The sequence below is a fragment of the Papio anubis genome, chromosome 16, assembly GCF_008728515.1.
Source record: "Papio anubis isolate 15944 chromosome 16, Panubis1.0, whole genome shotgun sequence".
NCBI classification, from domain to species: domain Eukaryota; kingdom Metazoa; phylum Chordata; class Mammalia; order Primates; family Cercopithecidae; genus Papio; species Papio anubis.
In genome coordinates, this window is record NC_044991.1 from 86,584,412 (window position 1) to 86,610,399 (window position 25,988).

Consider the following 25,988-nt stretch of genomic DNA (forward strand, 5'->3'; position numbering starts at 1 on the left):
ACACTTGGTGACTGGAAAGCTATCCAGGGCAAGGCAAGTGTTGATCCTCACAAACAAGAATTTCCCAAAGTTGAGAGAGAAGCCCTGCTGAGGAAGCAGGAGTACTAAGCTTGAGTGTTGGCTCCCCCTCTGCCTGTGTGACAACAGCCAAGCTCTAGGCCCATGAGGAAAGAGTCTGAATCCCTAATCCAAACCTTTTAGTTCTCAGCTAGGAAACAGGAGCTTAGTGAAAGAGGGCACTGCCAGGTTGCCAGTGCAAAAGTTGTCCTTTCTGAGCCTCAGTGTAAACCCACAGGGGGTGTCTTCCTTACAGTCACGTGAGCAGGCCAAGCCTTCCTTCTGACTCCCAAGTCATCTGTGGACAGAGAGCTGGAGAAAGGGTTTCCTAGAGCACTAGCAAGCCTCTGGCCAGACATGCCTCCCTTGAGTTCCATCAGAAATGGATAAACCTGGGTGCTGAGTTACATAAACATAGGCAGGTGCATCCAGATCCCAGAGCCTTATTCCTGGATGTAAGGTTTCTTGCGAGGTGCGGCTCCCCGCTTGCTGCAATCCAAGAAGGAGTGAAAACGTATTTTATATCTTCTCCTCAAGAGGAGAAGAAAATAAAGAAAGAAGGAAAAACAATAAAAGAAGGGTAAAAAGAGGAGAGGGGAATTGAGCTACGTTGGGTTCATCTCAGTCATAAAATGAGGGATGACCTCCGTAAAGTTCATATTCTTTCTGCCTCTTGTCCAATTGTTTAAGCAATTATTGAGTGTCTCCTGTGTTCCAGGGGCTGTGCTTCAGCCTGAGGTTACAAAGAGTAGCAGGACCTGGCTGTATCTTCAGTAAACCCCTACTTTCTACACTCAAGTTAGGGAGATAATGTCGAGGAGTTTAGCTTTTGCTTACTTGTTTCTTTTCTTTTCTTTTTCCCTTTTCCATTTCCCTAGCCCTGTTTCTGCACCTTGCTCTTTCCTTCCTAGCTCTGCTCTCTCCATCTCTCTTTGACCACCGTGTACAGTAATACTTTTATTCATTGAGTGTATTACATTGAGTTTTATCTCATGTGTCCTTTACTTTAGAAATGAATGACTGTGTGATTCATGGAACCTCTCTCCACACACAGGATTCATTTTCTTTTTGGTGTGTGGGACTCTGGATGGAAAAAATTTCTTGTCCTTGAATTTAGGAGCACTTCTATCATGCCTCCTGTAAAAGATTGAAAGTTCTATTGGCTACATTTTTGGAGGACTGATTTTAATCATAAATATATAGGCTCAGCAAGACACCCAGAAAAGTAGGATTTTTTTTCAGGGCTCCTAGCCTAGCGCTCAGGTGAGAACACAAGTTGTTTAGATTCAGAGGCATTATGGTGCTCAAAGTTGACTTTAAATGAATGATAGAGTGAGAGTAGCTGGTTGAAAGGTTTGGTGATTGGAAAAGGTCTTTCTAGCTTCATCTTTCTCAAGCAGTGTGAAATATGCATGGCAAGTCTTATTTTCTATTTAGACAGATCCATCCCTTTGCTGTCGATAAGAACAAAACCAAAAAAGGTCACAATTTTTCACTGTCAACAAGAAACAAAGAGCAAATGAATTAGGGCTGCAGCCTGGAAAAACAGGAGCCAGGATGGGAAAACAAGAAAATGAGAGCTGGCCCTCATGCGTTGCTTCCTGGTCCTCATGGGCCTGCTGAGGACCCCCTGCCCTACCCCCAGAGGTGAGGCCTTCTCATTCTTCGTATCTTTGTGATCTTTGAAAGGAAGGGGGGCAAAAGAAGAAGGGATGAGACAGAAGATGGAGGCCCCCACCAGAAGTGGAAAACCGGAGTTGCGCTCACCCAAGGAACCACAATCTACTTCTTAAGCAGATTTCCTTGAAACACGTTTATTTTGCTTATTTATTCGATTATTTTTTGAGATGGAGTCTTGCTCTGTCACCCACGCTGGAGTGCAGTGGCTTGATCACGGCTCACTGCAACCTCCGCCTCCTGGATTCAAGTGAATCTCCTGTCTCAGCCTCCTGAGTAGCTGGGATTACAGACATGCACCACCACACATGGCTAATTTTGTATTTTTAGTAGAGATGGGGTTTTACCGTGTCAGTCAGGCTGGTCTCAAACTCCTGACCTCAAGTAATCCACCTGCCTCGGCCTCCCGAAGTGCTGGGATTACAGACATGAGCCACCCCGCCTGGCCTTCAAACTGCAGTATTTTCCATGCTCCATGACATGTTGAATAGGCATCTTTAAAAATGGCGGTGCAGGAAGTTCACCCACACAGCAAACAACCCTGTATTTTGCATCTGAATTCTCCTCTGTGCTTCATCAGGCATAACTCATTGTGAGGGAGCACATTCAGATGGCAAGAAGAGATTTCCCAGACCCTATTGACTGTTAGGTACCTGCTAGGTACATGCGGTCTAGGTCCTCATTAGCATGGGAAGTTTGGGAACAACAGGCAGAGCTTTCTCTGGTCGTGCACACAGTGAGGAGGATCCAACAGATGTAGGAGGAAACAGGAAGTGGATGTGTGGTCCCCTCACCTTCGAAGCAACAAGCAACTCAGCCACATGATGAACCAGGAAGGAAAATGTCTGACTGATAATAGATGACAGAATGAATCATGGGAAGAAGGTCCCTTTGGGTCAGGGGTCCCCAGCCCCCAGGCCATTGACCTGACGTGTCAGGAACCAGGCTGCACAGCAGGAGGTGAGTGGCAGGGGAGCGGGCATTACTGCCTGAGCTTCGCCTCCTGTCAGATCTGCAGTAGCACTGGATTCTCATAGGAGCACGAACCCTATTGTAAACTGCACAGGCGAGGGATCTGGATTGCACTCTCCTTATGAGAATCTAATGCCTGATGATCTGTTACTGCCTCCCATCATCCCCAGATGGGACCATCTAGTTGCAGGAAAACTAGCTCAGGCTCCCACTGATTCTACATCATGGTGAGTTGGAGAATTATTTCATTATATGTTACAATGTAATAATAATAGAAATAAAGTACACAACAAATATAATGTGCTTGAATCATCCAGAAACCATCCCCCTCCCCGGTCCGGGAAAAAATTGTCTTCCATGAAACCAGCCCCTGGTGACAAAAAGGTTGAGGACTGCTACTTTGGGTTATAAACCCCAAATGGCCCCTGTGTGAAATGATAGGGAAATTTATATTATTAGTAATATTAATTTTTATTTCATAAAGAGTTGCCATTGAGATACAGCCATTATTTATTTTATTTTTTTTAAAACTTGACATCTATTTTCAAGTTCTTTTAATGAGGTTACTGTAGGAAAAAAAATGAGGAAGAGACAGAGATGGGATAAGGGGTAGACAGAGGAGAGAGAGAGAGAGAGACACTTTGGAAAGTAGATTTAAGCTAGGTGATGGGTTGATAGGTGCAGCAAACCACCATGGCACACGTTTACCTATGTAACAAACCTGCATGTCCTGCACTTCTATCATGGAACCTAAAATAAAATAAAATTTTAAAAAGGAAAGTAGATTTAAAAGGCAGCCATTTGAGAGGCAATGAGAGTCTCTGTTGAGAGTGAGAAGAAATTGCCAGGAAATTCATGCTGGCTTAGCAAGTAAACTACCTCTGAAGAAGCTGATTAGTGTTTTATTTCCACCCACCCCAATGTTCAGGCTCCAGGGACTGTAGGAGGCCACCCGAGATAAGCATGCAAGCGTCCCCTCATGAGAGACCCACCAACTCCATCTGTCACTCTATTACCCCATTTCATGTATTCACTTTGAAATTATGGTGGGAAGTTGATGCCTCGAACAGTCTGCCTTTTGGCAACCGACTTCCTCTTGTGTCTGGAGCCATCAGGTACACATTCACTGTTGCCTGGATCAAGGGCCCCTCCTTGGGCCCTGGCCCCAGGGCCAGAGCTGCACCAGTGCTCTCAGCTCCCCCAAACCCTCTACACCCACCTTCCACCGCATGGGAACACAGCATTGCCAGATCTTTTGACTTTTCCAGAGGAGCTGCAGATGACAAATTGTGGCTCCATCTGGGGTTTCATAATTCAACTCCTAAATTGCATTGCCAAAGGGTGGCAAATGCCACGGCCCTCTTCTGGAAGGGCCCACACGTCTTTGCCCACAGACAGTATTTACCAAACATGCCGACGTAGCCTCCTAAGCAGATGTGAGGACCATCTGGCCCAGCCAGGTGTTTTCTCCCACCCTCTCCTCTCTTGCCAGCCTCCTCCTTCCCGTCCGCATCCCCGGGCTGTAGCTGGCCTCAGGGGCACCATCTCCAGTTGCCATTTCAGACCCTTCCCGTTGAGGGATTTCTGGGCCCATTGAGGGATTTCTGGGCCCCGTTACCTCCAACTTCGCTTCTTCCAAGGCCGTGTAGAGAATGGCTTGGTGTTTCTAATTGGGGGAGCATTTTGTTCCGGGTGATGGTTATTGCAGAAGGAGTTTACATTGCACTTAGAATGGCAAAGACTTAGCACAGTGTCACTGTGTGTTCTCGGGCAGAAGCCGGGCCTTGTTAAGGAGATGCCAGTGTTTCTGCAGTGCCATCACCAGGCCCGGAAGAGGGTATCCTCAGCTCCTCAGAAGAGGCCAGTGTCAGGAAAGAACATTCCTCCACCTGAACGTGAACAAGCCAGAGAGAGAACAGGGCCGGTGCCCACAGCCCCTGGCAGATCATCCGAAACTTGACGTCTGCTGAGGGGGAAGAACTTTGCCCTGGGCACCTGGGAAAAATGAGAGCGTGGCCTGCCGCCTGGCACTGTGACCATCAGACATGGTGGACACCAAGCCAAAATAAGGGCCCTGGGAACAGCTGGGGCCGTGCGGCTCCACCACCATCTGGAAGTAGCGAGCCGTGGGCCCCGTGGGGTGGGAGGAGCAGCAGGCAGCTTCCGAGTCTCGTCCACCCTCAGAGCTGGGCCTCCTTCGCACTTTCCACTCTGAGAGCGTTTTCTAAAAGCACCTCCCATGCAAGGCACTGTTGTGAGGGTTTTGCACTTATTCACTTGTGGAATCCCCATGAACACCTTTGCGGGTAGGGCAGGGGTGTCTGGCGATGTCTAGAGACATCTCTGATTGTCACAGCTGGAGGGAGTTGCTGGCCTCTGGGGACAGAGGTTGGTGATCCCTGAGGCAGGGATTGGTATTGTCAGTCCTATTTTACAGATGGGAAGACTGACAGAGATTCAGGGACCCACTCAGGGGCACCCGTGACTGTCTGTGCAGGAACCTCTGCTTCTCCGTGGCCCACTGTGTGCCCCGCTGACCTGTATGCGTCCCTGCCAGCCCCCATACTCATCTCTCCACTTGGGCAGAGATCACCCTGTTGAATGCTCGAGAGATCCCTTGTAAGAAGGCTGCACGTACAGCACACGGTGTTGGGACCTGTTGGTTCCCCAAATTAAGTGATTTGGGAGAACTTTCAAAAGCAGCAGTCAGAGAAAACCCCACCCTACCGATCTGGCATCGGGGGAGCACGGGCCCAACTCAATAGAGGCTTTTTGTTTAAACCTCACACTCTTGGATCATAAAAAGAACATCTGCATTTTCACATATTTTAACATGTAATAATCCAAGAAGTGTGAATAATAAACACTTGGATAGGGCTGATTTCTTCCCTTCTCCCACCAGACAGGACTCGGTCAGATGCCTCCAGATGCTGGAGCTCTCATGACCGTGCCAGGGACCTCCTTCAAGAAGCAGGAACGGCACCGAGGAGCCCAGTGGGGCATCTAGCTGCTTCGCAGAGTAAGGCACAGATGGCAACATTTTCACGCCGGGTTACCAAGAGTGCTGTAGGTTTTATAATTGCAAGAGTCTGTTTTTTTTCCCCTTGATCCTGCTAAGTTGGACAGTGACCACCGTCTGTTAAATACCTTGCAAAAAGCCTTCTCAACAGCTGGGCTGTTCTGTACATTTAATCTCAGTCCGGAAGGAGGAGGGAGAAAAAGCCTCATCAGTAAACACCAGCAAGCCACCAGCTGCTACCACCGTGTCCTGCAAGAGTCTGACCCCAAATTCCTCTCCCTGGAGCTCCTCGTTCCCGAAGCCCCTTTCAGAGGGATATAATATTTTCTTTAACACTTAGCACTCAGGAGTAAAGTGCCTGGGAACACAAATGAAAGGGTTACTCTCTTTGCAGCATTTTGCTGACTTGCTAAGGTGCGTGAAGATAGACCCCACTCATTTTTAAACAAAAGTGATAAATGGGCTTCTCTCATACAGGCAAGATCTGGGGCCATAATCCTCTGTTTTCAGCATTTGGCTTACACCCTAAACCCTGATAAACAGTTCTTTTGTTCTCAACATTCAGATGAGATTGAATCTCTTCCAGCGCAGATCACCTGCAGCCTGGGAAAGCGTTCTAGTGCCATCTTGAGCTGCTTTGTGGAAGGGACCCGAATGATCCAGAAACTGCTGGACCTTGTTTGCAAGGCTGTCTCCCAAGGCATCAAGCTGCTCTCTGTCTCCAGGTTTCCAGACCCTTGGCATCTACTCTTCTTTGAATTCCCAGGTCACCTTACTGACCCCACATCAAGTGGGAATGTGCTGAGGCCTTTGGAGGTGGCCGTTTGAGCGAAGCCAGCCACGCTCGCCTCCCTCCTCCCACCCTCCCTGAGGCCCTGGAGGCACGACTCACTCTAGTAAAGGAGGTAGCCCCTGATGGGAGCAGGCAGAATTAACTCAGGGGTCAGCCCTGACCCTGTCCTCTTTGAGCTCTTCAAACATCATTTAACAGCAATTAGGTAAATGGAGAAGGTAGATTTCCTGAGAATTAGTCCGGGATTGGGGTTAAGAGGCATTGTATGTGGAATCAGAGGGACATGGCCAGGCAGAGACTTCTTGTATACAAAACCTGTCCTTTCTACCCTGTTTTCCTTCCAACTAATCAGCCACCCACACTCCACCTCCAAGCCGCCACCTGGGAGTTTTCAGTGTCTTGTATGGGCCTCACATTGCCCCAGGCCCAGGTGCCCCACTCAGCAGGGCTCAGGTTTCAGCAGCCCCAGGCAGAGTTCTGTCTAATTTATGCAGTTCCGTTTAACATGGCAGAACTCAGGGCGAGTGGGGCCCCTGCAGCCTGTCCTTGGCCAGCTCCCACACCTGCAGTGCCTCAGTGCACCCAGGGCACCCCACGTCCCTTATAGAGGCTGGCACTTCCTCATTGCATGCCACTCTCTGCCCTTGCCCCACACATGGGAAACCAGAGTGTTTTCAGGATGCTTCTCTAAGATAATGCCAAGAGACTCCTCTTTCCCTGAGACTCAAGCTTTCCCTGAAGGAGCAGGGTTGTCTGTGTCTTGAGTAAAAGTAAGCATATTCTATGGTTGCTCTGATTAGGGTGGGATTAAAGTTTTCATTTTGTTTATTTTACATGGCATTTATTAAACGTTTCTTTATAATGAAGAATAATACTCATATGGCACTGGTTCACAACCAAGGGAGGTGGTTTGCCCTCCAGGAAACACGTGGCAATATTGAGAGACATTTTTGGTTGTCACAATTGGGTGGGAAGTTGGGTGCCCCTGGCATCTAGTGGATATAGGCCCAGGATGCTGCTAAACACCGTCCAATGCGTGGGACAGTCCCCCACAACAGAGTCACCTGGCCCCTAGGGCCAGTAGTGCTGAAGGCAAGATCTGACCTGACATGCAGCAAATTGTCGGAATCTTAAATGTGTATGTCAGTGTGTTTTTACATATAGACACTCTGGGTTAGTTTCCTAATGCTGCTGTTAAAAATTACAAACTTAGTGGCTTGAAGCAATACAAATGTATTTGTTGTTAGTTCTGGCAGTCAGAAGTCTTAAAATCAAGGGATCAGCAGGAGTGCATGCCTGCAGAGGCTTTAGGGATAAATCTGTTTCCCTGCCTTTTCCAATGTCCAGGGGCTGCCTGCATTCCTTGGCTCATGGGCCCATCCTCCATCTTTCAAGCCAGCAGTGTAGCATCCTTAAATGCTCCTCTCTCTCTGATCCTCCTGTGTCCATCTTATAAGGCTCCTTGTGATGACCTTGGGCCCACCCAGATAATCCAGGAGGATCTCCCCTATCAAGATCCTTAACCTAATCTAATCTGCAAAGTCCGTGTTGCCATGTAAGGTGACATGCCTATAGGTTCGGGGTTTAGGTTTAGGACATGGACATCTTTGGGGCTGTTATTCCGCCTTCCACATAGACTCAAATAAAAGTGAACCCTACTTCTGTGATCCAGAGGCTCCTGTGTGCCTCCTTTCCACCAGAACCTCCCCAGCACCATTCTGATCTGTATTACCAAAGAACACTTCGCCTGTTCTTAAGGTGAATGATTTTTAAAAACAAATCCCTCTTTATTAAAGGCTACATTTGAAACATTAACACAATTATGAAGAAATCCCACCATTGGATCACCAGAAAGCTGCAGAGAAATTCCTAAGTTGAACATTCAAACCCAGCTTAGAAAGGACCAGAACTTAATTAGAGTGAGACGTGGTTCTTTTACGGTGAGACAGATTCATATTTATCATGGGATGGGAGGGCCTGGGAAGGAGGAATGAGAGATGAGGTGTACGTTCCAGTAATTAAATATGTTCTCAGAGGAGCAAACCATGGCAGAATTGTAAAGATGCTTAACGTAGCTTTCTAAGCCACTGGTGCTAGTATACAAATTGTCCTCTGGGTGAGGAGCATGGAGACTCGGCTACTCCATGGGTCTAGAACGTTAGGTTTGATGATGGCAAATTGCAGTTCATCCAACAAATACTGCAGTGGGACTTATTGCCAATCCCCAAGGTTCAGGGAGTAGGGGGCCAGGACCGGAACGTGAAAGTGACCAGACCCAGGCATTATCGGAGCTCACTATCTATGGAGAGAGGTAGTCACCTAAATGGCGTGTGATATGTCATGTTTGGTGCCAGAGCTTCGGGCTGGGAGGGCAGGGGCATCTGTGAAGGCCGTAGGAGAGAAGCAGAGCTGGACAGCCTGGGGAGAGGCGTGGGTGGGCACATGGCGCCCCGTGTGCCTGGGAAGAAGTCGGCAAGGCCTGTGCTTGGTGGGTTCTGAGCAGGCTCCTACTGTGCTGGACCAAAGCAGGAAAATTGAAGGCCCACTAGGAGGTGAAACGCAGCGGCTGATAGGAGAGGCTGGTGCCTGAACTGGAGAAGTCACAGGATGGAGGGAGCAGCTGGAGATGGATTCAGAGGGTTGGGGAATGATTGCATTCTGCCGAGCCAGTGAGGCTCATGGCTGGGATGTTGGGGTGATGGTGATCCAGACAAGAGCTGCTCAGTGGGAAGGGGAAGGGACAGGGATGAATCTTGCTTCTAAGCACATTCCCTAGGATGGGATTTTTTAGAGCAATTTTACATTTAGGGAAAAATTGAACAGAAAGCACAGAGAGTTCCCACACATGCCCCATACTCCTCCCTAACTAATCCTATTATTATTAACATCTTACCGTTGTGTGCTACATTTGTTACAGTTGATGAACCAATATTGATGCATTATTATCAGTTAAAGTTCATAGTTTATGTGAGGGTTGACTCTTGGTGGTGTATACTCTATGGGTTTTGACAAATGTATAATGTCAGGTGCCCACCATTACAGGATCATACAGAGTCATTTCGCTGCCCTAAACATCTCCCGAGCTCCACCTGTTCATCCCTCCCTCCCCCTTGAACTCCTAGCAGCCACTGATCTTTTGACCATCTCTATAGATTTGAATCTTCCAGAATGTCATGTAGTTGGACTCACACAGCATGTGGCCTTTTCAAACTGGCTTCTTTCACTTAGAAAGATGCTTTTTTTTTTTTTTTGGAGTCTCACTCTGTCACCTAGCCTGGAGTGCAATGGCACGATCTTGGCTCACTGCAACCTCCACCTCCCGGCTTCAAACAATTTCGCTGCCTCAGCTTCCTGAGTAGCTGGGATTACAGATGCACGCCACCATGCCCTGCTAATTTTTGTATTTTTAGTAGAGACGGAGTTTCACCCTGTTGGCCAGGCTGGTCTTGAACTCCCAACCTCAGATGATCCACCCGCCTCAGCCTCCCAAAGTGCTGGGATTACAGGTGTGAGTCACAGCGCCAGGCCAGCAAGATGCTTTTATGGTTCTCTATATGACTTTCCACGGCTTGCTGTGTCTTTGAATTTTCAAGGTAATGTGTTAGTATGATGGTTGTGAAGCCTGAGATCGGAAGAAGCCATAAGACACCAGATAAAGCCATCAGAGGAGCAATGTTTTGCCAACCAATGGCTCAGAGCCCACCCTGTCCCCACCCTGCCACTGGGAACCCTTGCCCAGTTCTAGAGGGGGCAAGATCATGGATGTGTCACTGGCTAATGTCCTTGTCCAAGAGTGACCCAAAGACAGGTAGAGTTTCCTAGAAGACCATGTTACCTGCCTTCATGGGCAGAAGAAATTTCTCCTTTACCTTTCTAGAGAGTCTTACCCAGGCAGCTCAGAGACCCCTGTGCTTAGGCTGCTCCTGGTGGGGTGAGAAACAGCCAGCTAAGGTCCTGTCTCCCCTCCCCATGAGACTCAAGGGTCCCACCATCTGGGGCACGCTGGCTGCTTTCCCTGCCCAGCATGTCCAGCGGGCTGTCTTGATGAGCTTACCCTGGAACATACGGGGCCTCTTCACATGCTTTTCTTTTTTTCTTCTTCTTATTAAAACAACAATAGCTGGACTATGAAACTATTAATCTGGCAGTAAATTATGGGAAATTTATTGCTATGGTTGTTTTTCAAAAATTGGCCATATTATCCCAGAGGAGGTACAATTAAACATTGACGAAAAAAAGTCACACATGATTTGGATGGCGCCTCTTGTCTGAAGGTTTCAGAGACCGCCTATCCTTTTTCCATCAAATGCTCTGCAGATGACCTCAGAAGCTGAGAAGTGGCAGAGCTCTATCCAAGATTAAACACAAAGTCGTCCATGGAACCATCACACCTCGTTCCTCGTTGTTCCCTGTTGCACTTGCAGCCTCCTGTTTGTGTTTCAGAACATGCTTATTGTGTGGTAGGACCTAGGAGCCACCAGGGCTCCGAAAAGAGCTTGACCTTGACCAGCGGGCTTCCAGCAGGGTCAAGATGTTGCCAGAACAGCCAGGAATTGGGAAACTGATGAGAGAAGAGAAGAAAATCTTGTAAATAGACATGTGGAAGATGGTGAGAAATTGAGAGAAAAAATGACAATGTAGGTTAAAGAGGGTCCCAATGACAGAATCCTCCCAGAAAGGTGTTCAAAGAGGGAAGAGTACAGCTTGGATTCTGGAGAAGAGGGTTCTTGCTGTGCCTGGGGTTGTGGTAGTCATAGCAGTCTGGGGGAGAGGGTCCACATATTTAGGGCCCTGGGATCATGCAAAATGATGGAGAGTATAATCCCAAATAAAGGTGCTGGGCAACACCACTTGTAGATTTCAGGGAAGGAGAGAGATGGCAGCCACTTGTGTGGTCCAGTGCAAAGAGTGGCTGAAGGTCTTAGGTGGGAAGATGCTCCCCAGGGGAACAGGCCCTGGGGAGGTGTGTCCTGTGGTTGTAGCCATGGTGAAGTGGAGACAAGTCTGAGTAGATGCTGGAGGTCTTGGAAGCCACCTAGAGAATATCATTTGTTCATTCCTTCCACCTACACCCACTGGGCACCCACTATATGCCAAGCACTGTGCAGGGCAAAGAGCAAGCCCTGCCTTGGGCCATTCAGGCTTTGTTCTGCAGGCAGTGGGAGCAGTGGAGAGCTGATGAGTGATGGAGGGCCAAGGTGACTCTGGGTTCTAGAGAGACGCTCCAGGCACACTTCTTCCCTTCACCCAGTCATGTTTCCTGACCTCACGTCTGGTGTTATCTTTGTGGGGAAGAATGTTTCGTCTCACTGTCTCATCCCAACTCAGGATGGGTTCCTTGGAGTAGGCATGGAGAACGTCTATCCAGACCATCCCCTGGATGGACTTTGATTTGTGCAGGAGGGGCTCCATGAACATCCTAGCCCCGTGAACCTGCTTTGGATGTCTGCAGATCCGGGTTAGAGTCCAGGCTTTGCCTCCAGCTCCCCCCATGACAGAGCAAGTCATTTAGTGCCCTGGATTGTAACAGTAGCAGCGGCAGCAGCTCTCGCCAGGGCAGTGTTCAGACTCATTCATTTGTTTCTCTTTCGTCGCTGGGTCAGCCTCCTGCTCACAACCACCCTTTGAAGTGGACACTATTAAGATTCTTGTTTTACAGAAGAGGAAACTGAAGACTCAAGAGGTGAAAGAAATCACTGGCCCCGAGGCCACCCAGTCAGTGTCACAGACGGGGCTTAGATCTGGGGTTGCCAAGTCCCGCAGGCTGGCACTACCTCACCTAGGGGGTTGGCATGTACTGGGTGCAGTTTGGAGTCTGTGACCATCCTCTGCCGTTTGACATGACTCGGGATGATGCTGCAGATGGAATGAAAAGCTCCAGCTGGCTGGCTTTCATATCATGCTCTTCCCTGGTAGCTTCCCAGCCCTGGAGAGCTGCAAACAGTGAAACTGTGAGAGAAAGAGGTCCGCATGGCTATTCCACCACTCTTTCTGTCCTACCCGATTCACCTCTCTCTTGCCCTTCCTCAGCCACAGCCAGGCCTGTAACTGGAAAGTGGTATCTCCTTCGTTTTTGACACTGGAATAACTATTCTGGTAAGTTTATTTCTTCTGTGAGTTTACTTTTCATTCCGATCTGTCCAGTTGGTCTATAGGGACCCTGAGAGGAGCAGCTGACAGAGGAACAAGAGGAGGGAGGCAGGGCCTGGGGTTCTGGAAGGAGATGGTGGCAGTGGTGGGACAGGAAGATTTTAGTCTGTTCATCGAGGCTGTGATACGTTCCAGCTCTCTGTTTTTCTAGCATTTCATTGTGATTAGCCTTGTGGCGAGTCCACCTGGGTCTTTCTGGAAGGTTGCTGTCCCTCCTGCTTGGGCTATGTATCCAGGATCCTTGGAAGAAACTGTTCTGGTCAGCTTTGAGGAAAGGGAGATATCCTAGGCTTTTTCTGCACATGGTCACCCCCAGACAGCCCCAGCTTCTTCAAGAAGGCTTCAGAGCAGCGAGAAAGCACGCAGGAAAACACATCCTCCCAGCTGTTGGGAAGCCTGGCTTTCAAGGATTTGCTTCGTTTTTTGGATCTTGGTAGAAATACGTAAAACGATGCTCCTAAAAGGCTGGGAAGACGGCTGGACTGCACAGCTGGCTGGGACTCCAATGAAATTAAAAATAAAGAAGGAGAAATGGCGGGAAATTATTGCAAAAATATTTTCTCCAAATTGAGGAGGGCAGTAGGGAGATGAGAAGAAATAACTTATTGGAGGTTGGGGAAAGGGCAGGACTTGCTCTAATAAACATCTTACAAGAAAGCCAAGGAGTGTCTTTCTTGGATCCATAACAAGTCGTGCACTCAACATGCTCCAGAAATACGGCCCAGTGGGATAAACGAAGGAATCCGCATGCTATCAACATATAGTAGCAGGCACTAACGAGCTCACACCCTAAAACAAAGCAGATGGGGCTTTGTTGGAAGAAAAAACCTTACGTTAGTTTTCAGAGGTATTTTAGGGTAATGATAATAACACCTATTTTCCGCTTTGTCCGAAGCTTCCCTATCATTGTCAATCGGACAGCACTGTGAGGATCCTCAGCCATGCTTGATGGACAGGAAGCTGGCAGCTCAGCTGTGAGGCTTATAGGCCTGCCCAGGTGGATGGGGTGGGAACAGGTGCCGAACCAAGGCTCCCTTCCCTGAGCTCCCTTCCAGAAGAAGGCTTTTCTGTGACTTCTACGTGACTTTTCCTCGTTCCTATTCTCTGGAGTTTGAAAACTGGGGCCAGATATGTTCCATGGGATGCCAAAGTGATCCCTTCCTCCCTACCTCCCTACCTCCAGCTCCTTCCTTCCTTCTTTTCTTCCTTCCCTCCTTCCTTCCCTCCACTGAATTAGTTGCATTTGAAAATGAAGAGAATTCATGTTACAATCCAGATATGCAACTTCTCTGGAAAAGTTAAATCTGTCAACAATGGCTGTGGTGCTCATAGTAAGACATGGCTGGATAGAGCAGGAGCTTTTCCATTGACAGTCAACCCCAGCCCACATCCATTCTCATTTCCTCCTGCCTGCCACTCTAAGGTGTTGGAGTTTGTAACCTCAGATTCTTGGCCAGAATCCACCTATAACCCACCTATCTGGGGCAAGCACTCTCCCAAATCTTCAAGGCAAATGAGGAACAGAGATTGAGAGAATGATCTGGATAATGAAAGGGAAAGTTTTAGTTCTTGCCAGAATTTGACGGACAATATGCAGTGGTGTCCACATTCGAGTTCAAGCTCATCACATTCCCACCAAGTCCTCCACAGCCTGAATTTACGTGAAACAACTTAAGAGTTTATGGGTGTAGTTCCGATCCAGCTACACTATGTCAAGTTCAGCTAACCTGTTTGGTTAACGGTCTTTTAAAAATATCAGTGGAAACTAAATGCTCATCAATAAAGGACTGGCTAAATAAAATGAGATATTGCATATGAGGGAACTCTAATTCGCAGTTAAGATGAATGAACTGCAGCTCCGTAGTTATAAATTTAAACACACACACAAAATGATGTTCTATAACGGGAGCTGGCAAAGTACCATCCAGTGCCCATTTTTGTAAATAAAGTTTTATTGGCACACATCCATGCCCATTTGTTTACATATCGTATGTGGCTGCTTTCACACACAGTGGCAGAACTGAGTAGTTGCAACAGAGACCATATGGTCTGCAAAGCCGAAAATGTTTCTCAGTGGGCCATTTACAGAAGAATATTTGCTCTCCACTACCCTCTGTTATTTGGAATACATACATACATATGTGTGTATATATACACATATATACACATGTATGTATATGTACACACTATATATTCACACGTATGTATATGTACACGTTATATATTCACACATATGTATATATACACGTTATATATACATATGTGTGTATATATACACGTGTACATATACATATGAATGTGTGTGTAGACACACACACACACAGATATTTAAGTCCATGGCAGAGGTTGATTTTGAGTGGTGGTCCAAAGTTACATCATAAATAGCATCAAATTTTCTTGATCTGAAAATTCTATTTCTCTAGTTTAAAATAATACTTGGAGCAGTATGAAGAAATGCTAACAGCTATCAAGTTTCAGTTAAGGATTCAGAGGTGTTTGTTTTATTGTCTTTTAACTTTTCTGGATTTAAAATGTTTTAAATAAAAATTATTTCATAGAACAAAAAAGTTTTAGGACTGGAACAATTACATCTACATTATAAAATTCTTAGGGTGACATTTATAATTATGTGTTTAAAATGATTTACCATAGGGATGTTCTTAAATATTCGGTGTATTATCCCTAGTTTTAGTCTACATTATTTGGGAAGACAGGATTTCTTTTTCAGATTTTCTTATACTTGTATATTTTACAAATTCTCTTCTATATCTTTATAAATAGTTTCTAGGTACCACCGACAAATTATCTTAATTCAGGCACCAATTTTCCCTCGTGGTCCTGTTTCACTTGCCCTCAACACAGAAGCAACAAATAGGCCTATCCAAGAACAACAGTCGGTTATGCAACCAGTGCCTTCCAGCATGTAAATAACCCCATCTAGGAATCCAGGAAAAATAACCAGCCCCGGGTCTTGTCTCACTTACTCAAATCACATGGACAATTTACGTACATGAATTGGAATTTCAATTTGATCTCAGAGTTTACGTGCGGGGCCAAGGCGCATTATGAGGGGAGGAAGGGGAGCTGCTGAAGCTGAGAAGAACTGGAATTACAGTCATGCAAAGCAGATGTCGGGACTAGTGGATGCCAATGCAAGGCAGGTGCTGGGTTGGGCCAGGTGACTTGGGAAGAGTGGGCTCCCCAACCTGGGCCAGCCTTTGGGCAGCTTAGGAGACAGTGGCCAAGCAGTGGAATCTGGGGTCTATAGTTGCTCCACCTCTAGTTCTTTCAAGGAATTGAGCATGGAGTCTGGCAATTTCAACAGAGTATATCTTCTTCCATACCTGAATGAGGGGTTATGCTCAAACTGCTGGGCAGCCAAGTGGGCGTCTTTGGAAAACAGACTTCTGGAATTTCCCAGACTTCTTGCAAATAATCCACAGTACTTTGTTGGGGTGGGAAAACCTGAATTTCTTCCTACTATGTCTGGAATATATACAGTAAAGTCTTTATGACTTGGCAGGGTGTGCCTGGCCAGGAAGACCTCTGCTCTTGGCCAGGCTGTGTAGCAGTGAACTTGGCGACCTTGGGAGACCGGGCCCCTCCAAGGGTCTCTGCCTGAGGGGTTGGGGGCCTGGGAGGGTCAGGGGCCCCAGCCTTTGTCCTTCGATTTCCTACAAGTCAGATGATCTTGGACGTGGTTTGTGATCACTGCAGATGTGGCCAGGTTGGCTGCCAGCTGCTGAGAGGCCTGGATGGAGAGTGAAGGAGACAGGGAGAATGAGCAACTGGCTGAGACCCAAAGCGGGGCAGGAGGGGCCCCTTTCCCCGTGTGGGTGTGGCCTCCAACTGGGGACCCTATGAGGGCCTCTCCCAAGACTCTCTGCAGCCGTATAGTTCCGTGACCTCACAGCCATCTAGCCTGGCTGGGAGTGTTCATTCTTCTGGCAGCATGAAGTGCCCTTCTCCAGTTCTAATCTGTCTGCAAAGTCATCAGACCCCAGCTTTCCACACCATCCCCCAGACCCGTCGCAGCTGCCTGCCCAATCCCCCCAGAGAAGTCTTCAGAAGAAGGGACTCAGGTCAGACATAAACCTGGGCTCGAGTCCTGCCTGCCACTTGCTAGCTCGGTGACCTCAACAAGTACTCAACTTCTCCAAAGCACACATTCATCGCCAGAAAACAAGGATGATCACACCTCTACCACCTTGTAGGGGTGTGACAAAGACTCAGGGACATGAGGACCAGAGTTCTGGGCCCATGACTGGCCTGTAGCACTCAACCTAGGACGCCTCCTGAGACCAGCGATGGTTCCGGTCCTTCTCTGCTGGGGAGAGGCACTTTTGCTAATGCCCTCTGTTGACCTCTGCAGAGGCCCCCTTAGCCTCTGCCCTTCCCTTAATGAGGGAGGCTGCCAGGCACAGGCAAGGTCACGGTCTGGGCCTTCCCTACCAACCACAGCTGACAGGGGTGAGTTCTAACACCACAGCCTATCTGGGGGCCCCGGCGGGCGGCACGGCTCCCTCCTCCCTACCCCAGCCTCGTAGACAATTCCCTTTTTACCCAGGGACCCTCTCTTGCATGCCCCGCGTGGCTCTGCTCACTCATACATGGAGCCTTCCTCTGTGCTGACACTGTCCTACGGGCTGGGAAAAGGCATTGGCCAAGGAGGCCAGGAAGTTAAGGAGGAGGCATTCAGGGAGAGGACCACAGAAGGAATGGAAGGGACGTGCAGGCAGGGGTTAGGACCTCAGCTGAAATAGCACAGGACAGTGTTGGGGTGACTAGGCCATGCTTCAGGCAGGCTGCTCAGGGAAGGCTGCCTGGGGAGGAGGGGGCACGTGGGCTGAAACCTGGCTGGGCAGAAGGAGGCGCTTGACCAGGAGAGGAAGGCATGGGTTTCAGGCCTGGGGAGCAGCTGCTGCAAAGGCCCAGTGGAGGTTTGGGGAGGAGGAGCGGGTGTGGGCAGGCCCTGGTCAGGTCCCTGAATTTTGGGGGAGGAGTCAGGATCCAACACTAAGCACCCATAGTGCTGGGGGTTGTTGAAAGGTCTGATTTCCACTTCAGACTGGCTGGAGAATGACCTGCAGTGGAAGGGGGAGAGTGAGAGGGGAGAGAGGGTGATGGCTTGGTCTGGGGCGGGAGACCTGGAAAGAAAGGGAGAGACTGCATGACTCAAGTCCAGGAATGGGTCTGCGCTCAGTCTCTCCTGCCCTTTACTATGGGACACGTTTTCTCATTTCAGCTCAGACTAAATTAAACTAATTTAGCCTCATGGAACCTAAGAATTAACGGATGGCCCAATGACCCCAAAGTGGCTGAAATAAGACAACCAAAAACCCTCCACACTGAGGGCATAATGAAGATGCTTCTGGGCCCCAACCTGCTCTGTCACAGCTGGGCTGTAATAAACGAACACATTTGGGAACCCCGTTGTATTTCGCTTCATCAAAACAGAAGAACAGAATGTGCCACCCCGGTTCCTACTGAAAGGCCCCCTGGCCCCCAGAGCCTCTCTGAATACCTAGGACTGTATTATCAGGATTTCTCAGAAATCTCTTCCAAACACAGCTGCCGCTCTTTAGGGAATGGTTGACCTTAATTAAATTATTGAGAATTACTTTAAGATTCATGTTTTTCCTCATGTTACTGAAAAGTAATCATCGTAATAATGAAGACCGCATGTGTCCTGGATCTAATTATTAAATCATTATATTGTTATAGCGTTCCTATTAGTTGCTTTGGCAAAAGGGTCAAATGAAAAAAGTCAGGCATTCTTTTTCGTGTTGACATTTTATTTTCTATCAATACAATTCGCTCCAGCCCGAGACATGGCAGAACGGGACGTGAGCTGGCCTGCGTGGGGGCTCAGCTTTGTCCTTCATGGTGGCCGAGTCCGGAGGGAGGTGAGCAGTGCCCCTGACTGATGCGCCATGCATCACTGCTGGACTAGGGCTGGGACTGGGCCCCAGAGCCAGGGTCTCTAGCGCTGGCAAGAGGGAGCTGCTGGGTCCTTCCTTTCGCTGGGCCTTCTCCTTGGATCCATTGGCCCCTGTAGGTATTCCTGTCCAGCCTTCCTGCTTTCCCCAAAGTCCTCAAAAAGTGGTTGGGCTTTAAAAGATAAAAACAAATCAGCAAAAGTAGAATGAGTAAATGTTTGAGTACACACCTAGAAGTTTCGATGACCTCAAGTATAGAAAACTGTAAGTCACTTTCCTCGTAATAAAGTTTAAGTCATCAGAACAAAATGAGCAAAACAGATGTATCTTAAAAATGCAAACTAAAACATTATAAGAAAATGGTAAGGACAAATTACAGTAATTTGTGACTTTGCATGTGAGTAAAATCCTGAATAATTGAAAAAGCAAGATGATCAAAATCTTTTCAGATTATTGCAGCCAAAAAAAAATCTCATGTGACCTGGTAGGAGTTGTTGCAGGGCTCAGCGTGGCCAGACTCGAGAGGCCCAGACCTGTCATGGGGGACTCGTGCTCTGTGGCACGTAGTAGCTGCTCAATAATTCCTCCCAGAGGGGATTGCTGATAGAGTCCTTGCTTTTCCCTGGAAACAGTGGATTGTCAAGCTCCAGACAGAGGAAACTTAATTTGATTTTGTCCCCTGAGTCAGTACTGATTAAGGCTATCATAAAGCAAATTGGCTGAGTTGGGGCCCATTTCAGGAGGAGCTGGAGTTGCTCTGCAGCCCAGCACGGTTCTGAGGGCCCCAGGCAGTGGAGTCTGCAGCAATGGAGGAGGGGAGATGGGCACTCAGTATTAACCCAGCTGCAGGTGAGAGACAGTGTCTCAGGGTTTAGGGGGGGATATGTGAGCCTCCAGGGTTGCAACTCTGCCTTGCCCTTTGCTCAGACCAGCACGTCCCTCATTCACTCTATTGCCATGCGTTCAAAGAGTGGGTGCCATGGTTCCCAGCAAACATGTGGCTCAGGACTTGGCCAGATATGCCTGGGTGCCCATGCTGGTACCCCATGTGCGAGCTGTGTCTCATCTCTGCATGGGGACCTCTCGTCTCTGAGGCTCATCATCTCTGTGGTTACTGTGAGGAACTCCATGTGTGCTAAGTGCCTAGAAGCATGTCCAGCACACCTTTTATGACAGGGCATGTCGGTGCACATCCACTGCCAGCTTGTTTCCCATCCCCTCTGCTGGGGACAGGGGCTGAGTCAGTTACCTTTGCCAGCATGTTCCCAGCACTCAGCAAAGAGTGTGGCACAGAGTAACCTCTCAGAGATGGTTTGCTGAATGAGTACACCAACCCTCAGCTCATGTGACCCCCAAATCCCAGCTCAGGATGGAGAGAAGTTGCTGGGAAAGGAGGCTGAGGTAAGGCCAGGCTGGTGAAAATGGGAACATGTTACTCAACCTCTGCCATACCGGGTCCTGGAGAAAAAGATGCCTGCAGCTTTGTGGAGGATGGGAGGGAGCTGGCTGTGGTTGTGTGAGGGCCCTTGGGACTGTGAAGCTGGAGAAACCTGAGGAGGGTTGTCAAAGGTGTGTTGGCCTGCTGCCATTAGGTTACTTTGGTTGCAAGTAATGGAAAACCAAACTTCAAGTTGACTTAAACAATTAAGGGAAGTTATTGGTTCCTGTAAGGCCTGAGAAGTCCCAAAGTGGATTTAACTTCAGTTTAGCTAGATCCAGGGACACACAGCAGTGGCACCAGGGACCCACTTTCTTTCCATCTTGTTGTTCCTCTTACAAAGTCAGCCAGGGCATTTGCATGTTGTCCCAACGTTTGTCACTTGCGAATGGCTCTCTCTACTGCACAGGACATCATAGGAAAGTCCCAGAGCAAGAGGGATGGGACTGATTCCTGGTGCTGAGACTCTGGGGAGGGACAGGCTACTTCCTTGTGATTACTCAAAAGGCGAGGAGGGGTGATGAAATAAGCCACGTCTAAACTGTGTTTCCCGGAGCTCAGGGTCGTCCCGGAGGAAGGGGCTGAAGGAGATGGGTGAGCTTCCAATTCACTCAGAAGGGCTCCTCTTTTTATCTGTCTTCCATAAATGAGTTCAGACACAGAAAGGCCCAGAGGTAAGCCTGAAACTCACCAAACCAGCTGGTGCGAAGCACATCTTACTTTGAGTGCTCACTGTGTGCTCTGTTGAGTGTATTAACAGCTTCATAGCAACCCAGGAAGTGGATGCTATCACAACCCTGCTTTTACCTACGAGAAAGTGGAGGCCCAGTTAGCTAGTGGTAAAGCCAGAATACCTGACTCCAAAGCCTGTGGGACAAACCCATCTCTCCACCAAGCCATCTTCTGTATACAGCCACCCTTTTAAACACAGATGCAGTAATGCACACAGTAGGTGTTCAGCAGGTGTTTCTTGACTGAATGACTGCAGGTCTGCCTGGGGCCATGGCTCATGCTCTTTGTACACTTCATTTCTCTCAAGTAGGACAATATTTAGCTTTCCTCCAAAGAACCCTGCTGTCATCTTTGTAGTTAAGAAGTTCAGTTCTTCCCCGTGTTTGTAATTACAGGATGACCCCTAGGCCCATTTTCCAGGAATTATTTGGAATTGAGAGGGAGCAAACTCTGAAGGAATGCTGAAAAGCCTTAGAATTGGTTTCTGTCTGTGTCCCACCTCTTGCAAACCCCTAGTTGTTATTAAACATTGTAATTCTTGCATCTATAGGAGCCCTTTCCCCAATTAGTAAATAGATATGCCTAACTGCAGTCACTTGACTTGGCTGACTCATTCATTCCTTCACTCACTCATTCACTCATTCCTTCACTCATTCACCCATTTGCTTATTTATTCACTTATTCATTCACTCATTTACTGATTCATTCACTCACTCATTCACTCATTCCTTCACTCGTTCCTTCACTCGTTCCTTCACTCATTCACTCATTCATTCACCCATTCACTTATTTATTCACTTATTTACTCATTCACTCACTCATTCACTCACTTATTCACTCATTCATTCCTTCACGTACTCATTCATTCACCCACTCATTCATTCATTCCTTCACTCATTCATTCCCCCATTCACTTATTCACTCATTCACTAAGTCATTCATTCAGTCACCATTCACTAATTTAGTCCCTCATTCACTAATTTAGTCCCTCATTCACTAATTTAGTCCCTCATTCATTCACTCACTCATTCATTCATTCACTCATTCACACAGACATTCATTCATTCACTCAGAGAATTCAATATATTCATTCTCTCAGGCATTCATTCACTCAGTCACTCATTCATTCACTCCCTCATGTATTCAGATATTCATAGAGCAGCTCCACATGTTCATTACAGTTGTGGGCGCTGTAGAACATGATGTTGAACAAGGTAGGTCCCTGTTGTCATGGAACTAACTGCCCACAGTGGGCACTGGACCTGCAGACAAGTAAGCAATGCTAAGGGTGGCACCAGCAGAGGGGGAGGGCTGCCCTGGCAGTAGTTCCAGAAGGACCTGCCTTTCTGGGCATCACAGGAAGAGATCACTCTGTGGAGGAAGGGAGTTACCAAGGCAAGGGGAGTGAGGTTGGAGGGAATGGAGAGAAGTGTTCCAATCAGAGGGTACAACAGGGGCAAAGGGCAGCTGGATGTGGGTTCCAGAAATGGAAAGCAGCAGTGAAGTGGGAACACAGGAGGGAGCCACGGGAGTGCAGGGTCCTTGCCATAGTGTCAGAGCGGCGGTATCGCGAGCCATCTCCAGTTGCTTCTCTCATGCTTGGATGTGTAAGTCTTGATCAAACCCTCCCCTGCATTGCTGAGAGCTGCAAGCCATGCAGGAACTGCAGGTAGGTCACCCACCTCAGGAATGCTGCAAAGGGCAGGAGCATGGCTCTGGGGAAAGGAGGCTCCCACAGGACCCATTTGGGTACCGCTTGGGGGACCCAGGCCCCCATCATGTCCCAACAGCCCTACAGACCTGTCCCTCTGGGAAAGCAATGGTTTGGTGAAGTGTCCACAGCGTAGCCCAGGAATATTCTGGAGATACCTAAGGAAAGCAGCATGGGTGTAGGGGGGCACCTGTTTCTCAAAGCCGGGGGGTGCCGAATGTTGTGGTGGAAGTGCCTGGAAGCTGTGGATTGAGGCACAAAAGCAAAAATGAGATGAACTCCATGCAGTCCAGACTCTCCTGTCCCCTGCCCACAACCCCCAGGGTGCTCAGTGGAGACAGACCCCTGCAGGTCCTTGAAAACCAAGGAGTGGCTCAATAATTAGGTTGATTTGCATTTAATAGGGGCACAAATTGCAGCAACCACTAACCATGGCAACAAGCAATTATATTCGGCTGAAATTAAAAATGAAAGTAAAAGAAGGAACACCTAATAAATTCAGCCAGTTCCTTCTTGGTCATGGGGATTACAGGGAGGATGACAGAGCTCTGGCTCACAAGAACTCACACTTGGTCAAATTCAAGGATGTCACCGTCCTGAAATTCTTAGCGATGTTTAACAACGGGACCACGTTTTCACTGTGCTGGGCCCCACACATGATGTGGCTGGGCCCAAATGCAGAATCTGGCTGCCATACCTGGTTTGTGCCTCCATGAAAATGTCCTTCCCTCTGCCATACAAATGTATTCCATCCTATTTCTCAGATGATTTCGTGGCAGCGTTTTCTTTCTCTTCTTTTTTACCCAGCCTTTTAAAGTAAGGTATAACATGTGACCAGCAAAGTTTACAAATCTTATGAGATGACTTTTTAACATATAGTCTAACTCTTGTAAAAATATTAAAACTTCCATGCCCCACAGAAGGGTCCTGGCGTGTCTTTGGAGTCACCTGGCCAGGAATCCACCAACCTGATCACTATCACCATGGGTACATTTTGTGGCACTATTTCACCTCTGAAAGATTTTCTTTTCTTTTCTTTTTTGAGACGGAGTCTTGCTCCATCTCCAGACTTGAGTGCAGTGGAGTGATCTTGGCTCACTGCAACCTCCGCCTTCTGGATTCAAGTGATTCTCCTGTCTCAGCCTCCCGAGTAGCCGGGATTACAGGTGCTTTCCACCATGCCCAGCTAATTTTTTGTATTTTTAGTAGAGATGGGGTTTTGCCATGTTGGCCAGGCTGGTCTCGAACTCCTGACCTTGTGATCCGCCCACCTTGGCCTCCCAAAGCACTGGGATTACAGGCATGAGCCACCGCGCCTGGCCAGAGATTTTCTTTTCTTTCTTTCTTTTTTTTTTTTTTTTTTGAGACAGACTCACTCTTGTAGCCCAGGCTGGAGTGCAGTGGCATGATCTCGGCTCACTGCGGCCTCTGCCTCCCAGGTTCAAGTGATTCTCCTGCCTTAGCCTCCTGAGTAGCTGGGACTATAGGCGCCCACCACCATGCCCGACTAATTTTTGTATTTTCAGTAGAGACAGAGTTTCACCATGTTGGCCAGGTTGGTCTCGAACTCCTACCTCTGGCGATCTGGCTGTCTCGGCCTCCCAAAGTGCTGGGATCATGGCATGAGCCACCATGCCTGGCCAAGGTTTTCTTATATAATTTCCCGACTACTCTTGTGGGTTATTCAGGCCCCTGGGAATCCAGGAAATCTTAAGGGGAGAAATAAAATATAGAACTTCAAGTAACTCTTACTATGGCAAAAGCACCTAAAGTTGAAAGATGTTCTAAGTCTTTCAAATAATGTAAGACATAATTCCATTTTGGAGGTGCATTTCTGCAATGAACTTCTTGTGTCTTTTAGGCGGTGCTTTCAGGGATCTGGAATCATATATTTTGAGATGATAGACTATCTTAAATTATCTTAATTGTTTCATTAACATGAACTGGATATAAAGTAGCCTGTTGAAGTGCATTGTAAGGAGGGAAAAGAGATTAATAACCTAATCAAGCATTTGGAAACAACTGACATGCCTCATGGAGAGAGTACTCTAAAAATTTCATTTAAAAATGTAATTACATTGATTGGAAAGACAGATTTCTTTGTTTCAGAGAGCAGATCTTATAGTTTGAGAGCATTTAGCTGAATTGATAGAATTATATTTAAAATGTTATCTTCTTAATTGTATCAAAATGTAATTTTCAGGCTTTTACTGCAGAAAGAGTTGGGTTTCTGGAGGCTTCTGCCCTTTTAATGTTGATTTCGTGTGACCACTCGTGTTTCTGGGAACAAGAAACATAAAAACAAAAGGATTTATATTTATGGTGTTTTAGTTCAGAGCCAACCTTGTGGTAGGGAAGGTGGCTGTGACCTTTGTAGGCAGGGGTGCAGGTGTGAGGGGATAAGGAGGGGGCGCTCTGCCAAAGCTCTTTGAGGAATGCGCCCCCACTCTGGGTCCTCGGTGACCTCAACCTTCCTCCCTGGATGCTGCCTTTTCTTTCTGGAGTAAGACCTTGACATATTTTTAAAAATCTCCTTGGCAGTGTCAGATTTTCATTATTTGAGGTAGGTTGCATTTTTGGAAACAAGTCATTTGGAGCTAAGACTAGGTCATGATAAGCAGGGAAATATCACTCTGAGATAACATTCCAGACAATGAGTCAAGTCCCCAAAGCCGAGGCTGATCCCCTCACATGGCTTCAAAAGCCCCCAGACTTTCGTCCTGAGGGTCCCCTTCCTCCAGGCCATGCACACATGAAGATGTTGAAGCACCTTGTTGCAAATAGCTGCATAAACAAACAAGCAAACAAACTAGAACACCACCCAAATGCCTCGGACTGTGCCTGGCGGAGGCTTCTGCCACCTGTGCCCCACAAGAGCTTGTCACTCTAAAGACACTGAGAGGTATGAAAACATTTCTGAGAGAATGTGGAGGTGGGGGGATCCCAAGAATCAAACTGTAAGTACACATGACAGCTGCAAAAATAAAAAGAGCTGCTGCATCAGGGTAATGGGATTGGGGGACTTTTCCCCTTGTTTTCACCTAAAACTGTGTCTTAATGAAAACTAAAATCCAAAGAACAAAGATAAGCACGTAAAAAGGTTCTATAAAAAGCAGGCTCCTATGCAATGTATTTCTGAAGGAGAAGTGACAAGGTTTAGGCCGGTGATGCTGTCTTTAGATGCTGTCTCAGAATATATCATAATCTCTTAAGGTAACCTCGGCTGGAGAAGACAGTGTGTGTTTGGAAGCATATGTTTCCCTACATTACTTACTAATAGTAATAAATAGCATTTGTGAAGTTTACAGAAAATGTTCCTGCAAAATAACTCACCCTGTCCAGTGCCACCCAGAGAGGCTATTGCTCCTAGCTCTACGTGACGGGGGGACAAGGGATGCCGGGAATGCCCTAGATAATGTTACTGAGGGTTCACAGCAACATGACGGGTCCCCAAGTAAGTACCCTGTCTCCCCATCTGAGGCCTCATCAGAGGGAAAAGG

General features: G+C 47.7%; 2 long non-coding RNA genes across 2 annotated transcripts; one reads left to right on the forward strand and one right to left on the reverse strand.

The window, feature by feature from the left end:
• Positions 1-10,658: 10,658 nt before the first annotated feature.
• On the reverse strand, positions 10,659-16,514 carry LOC103887907. The gene is made up of 2 exons (XR_652169.4): positions 16,013-16,514; positions 10,659-11,079 (listed from the first exon to the last, which is right to left on the reverse strand). It is a non-coding gene; the product is annotated as an uncharacterized LOC103887907 (long non-coding RNA).
• Positions 16,515-16,596: 82 nt separating this feature from the next.
• LOC103887906 lies at positions 16,597-18,288 on the forward strand. The gene is made up of 2 exons (XR_652168.4): positions 16,597-17,138; positions 17,914-18,288. It is a non-coding gene; the product is annotated as an uncharacterized LOC103887906 (long non-coding RNA).
• Positions 18,289-25,988: the final 7,700 nt, after the last annotated feature.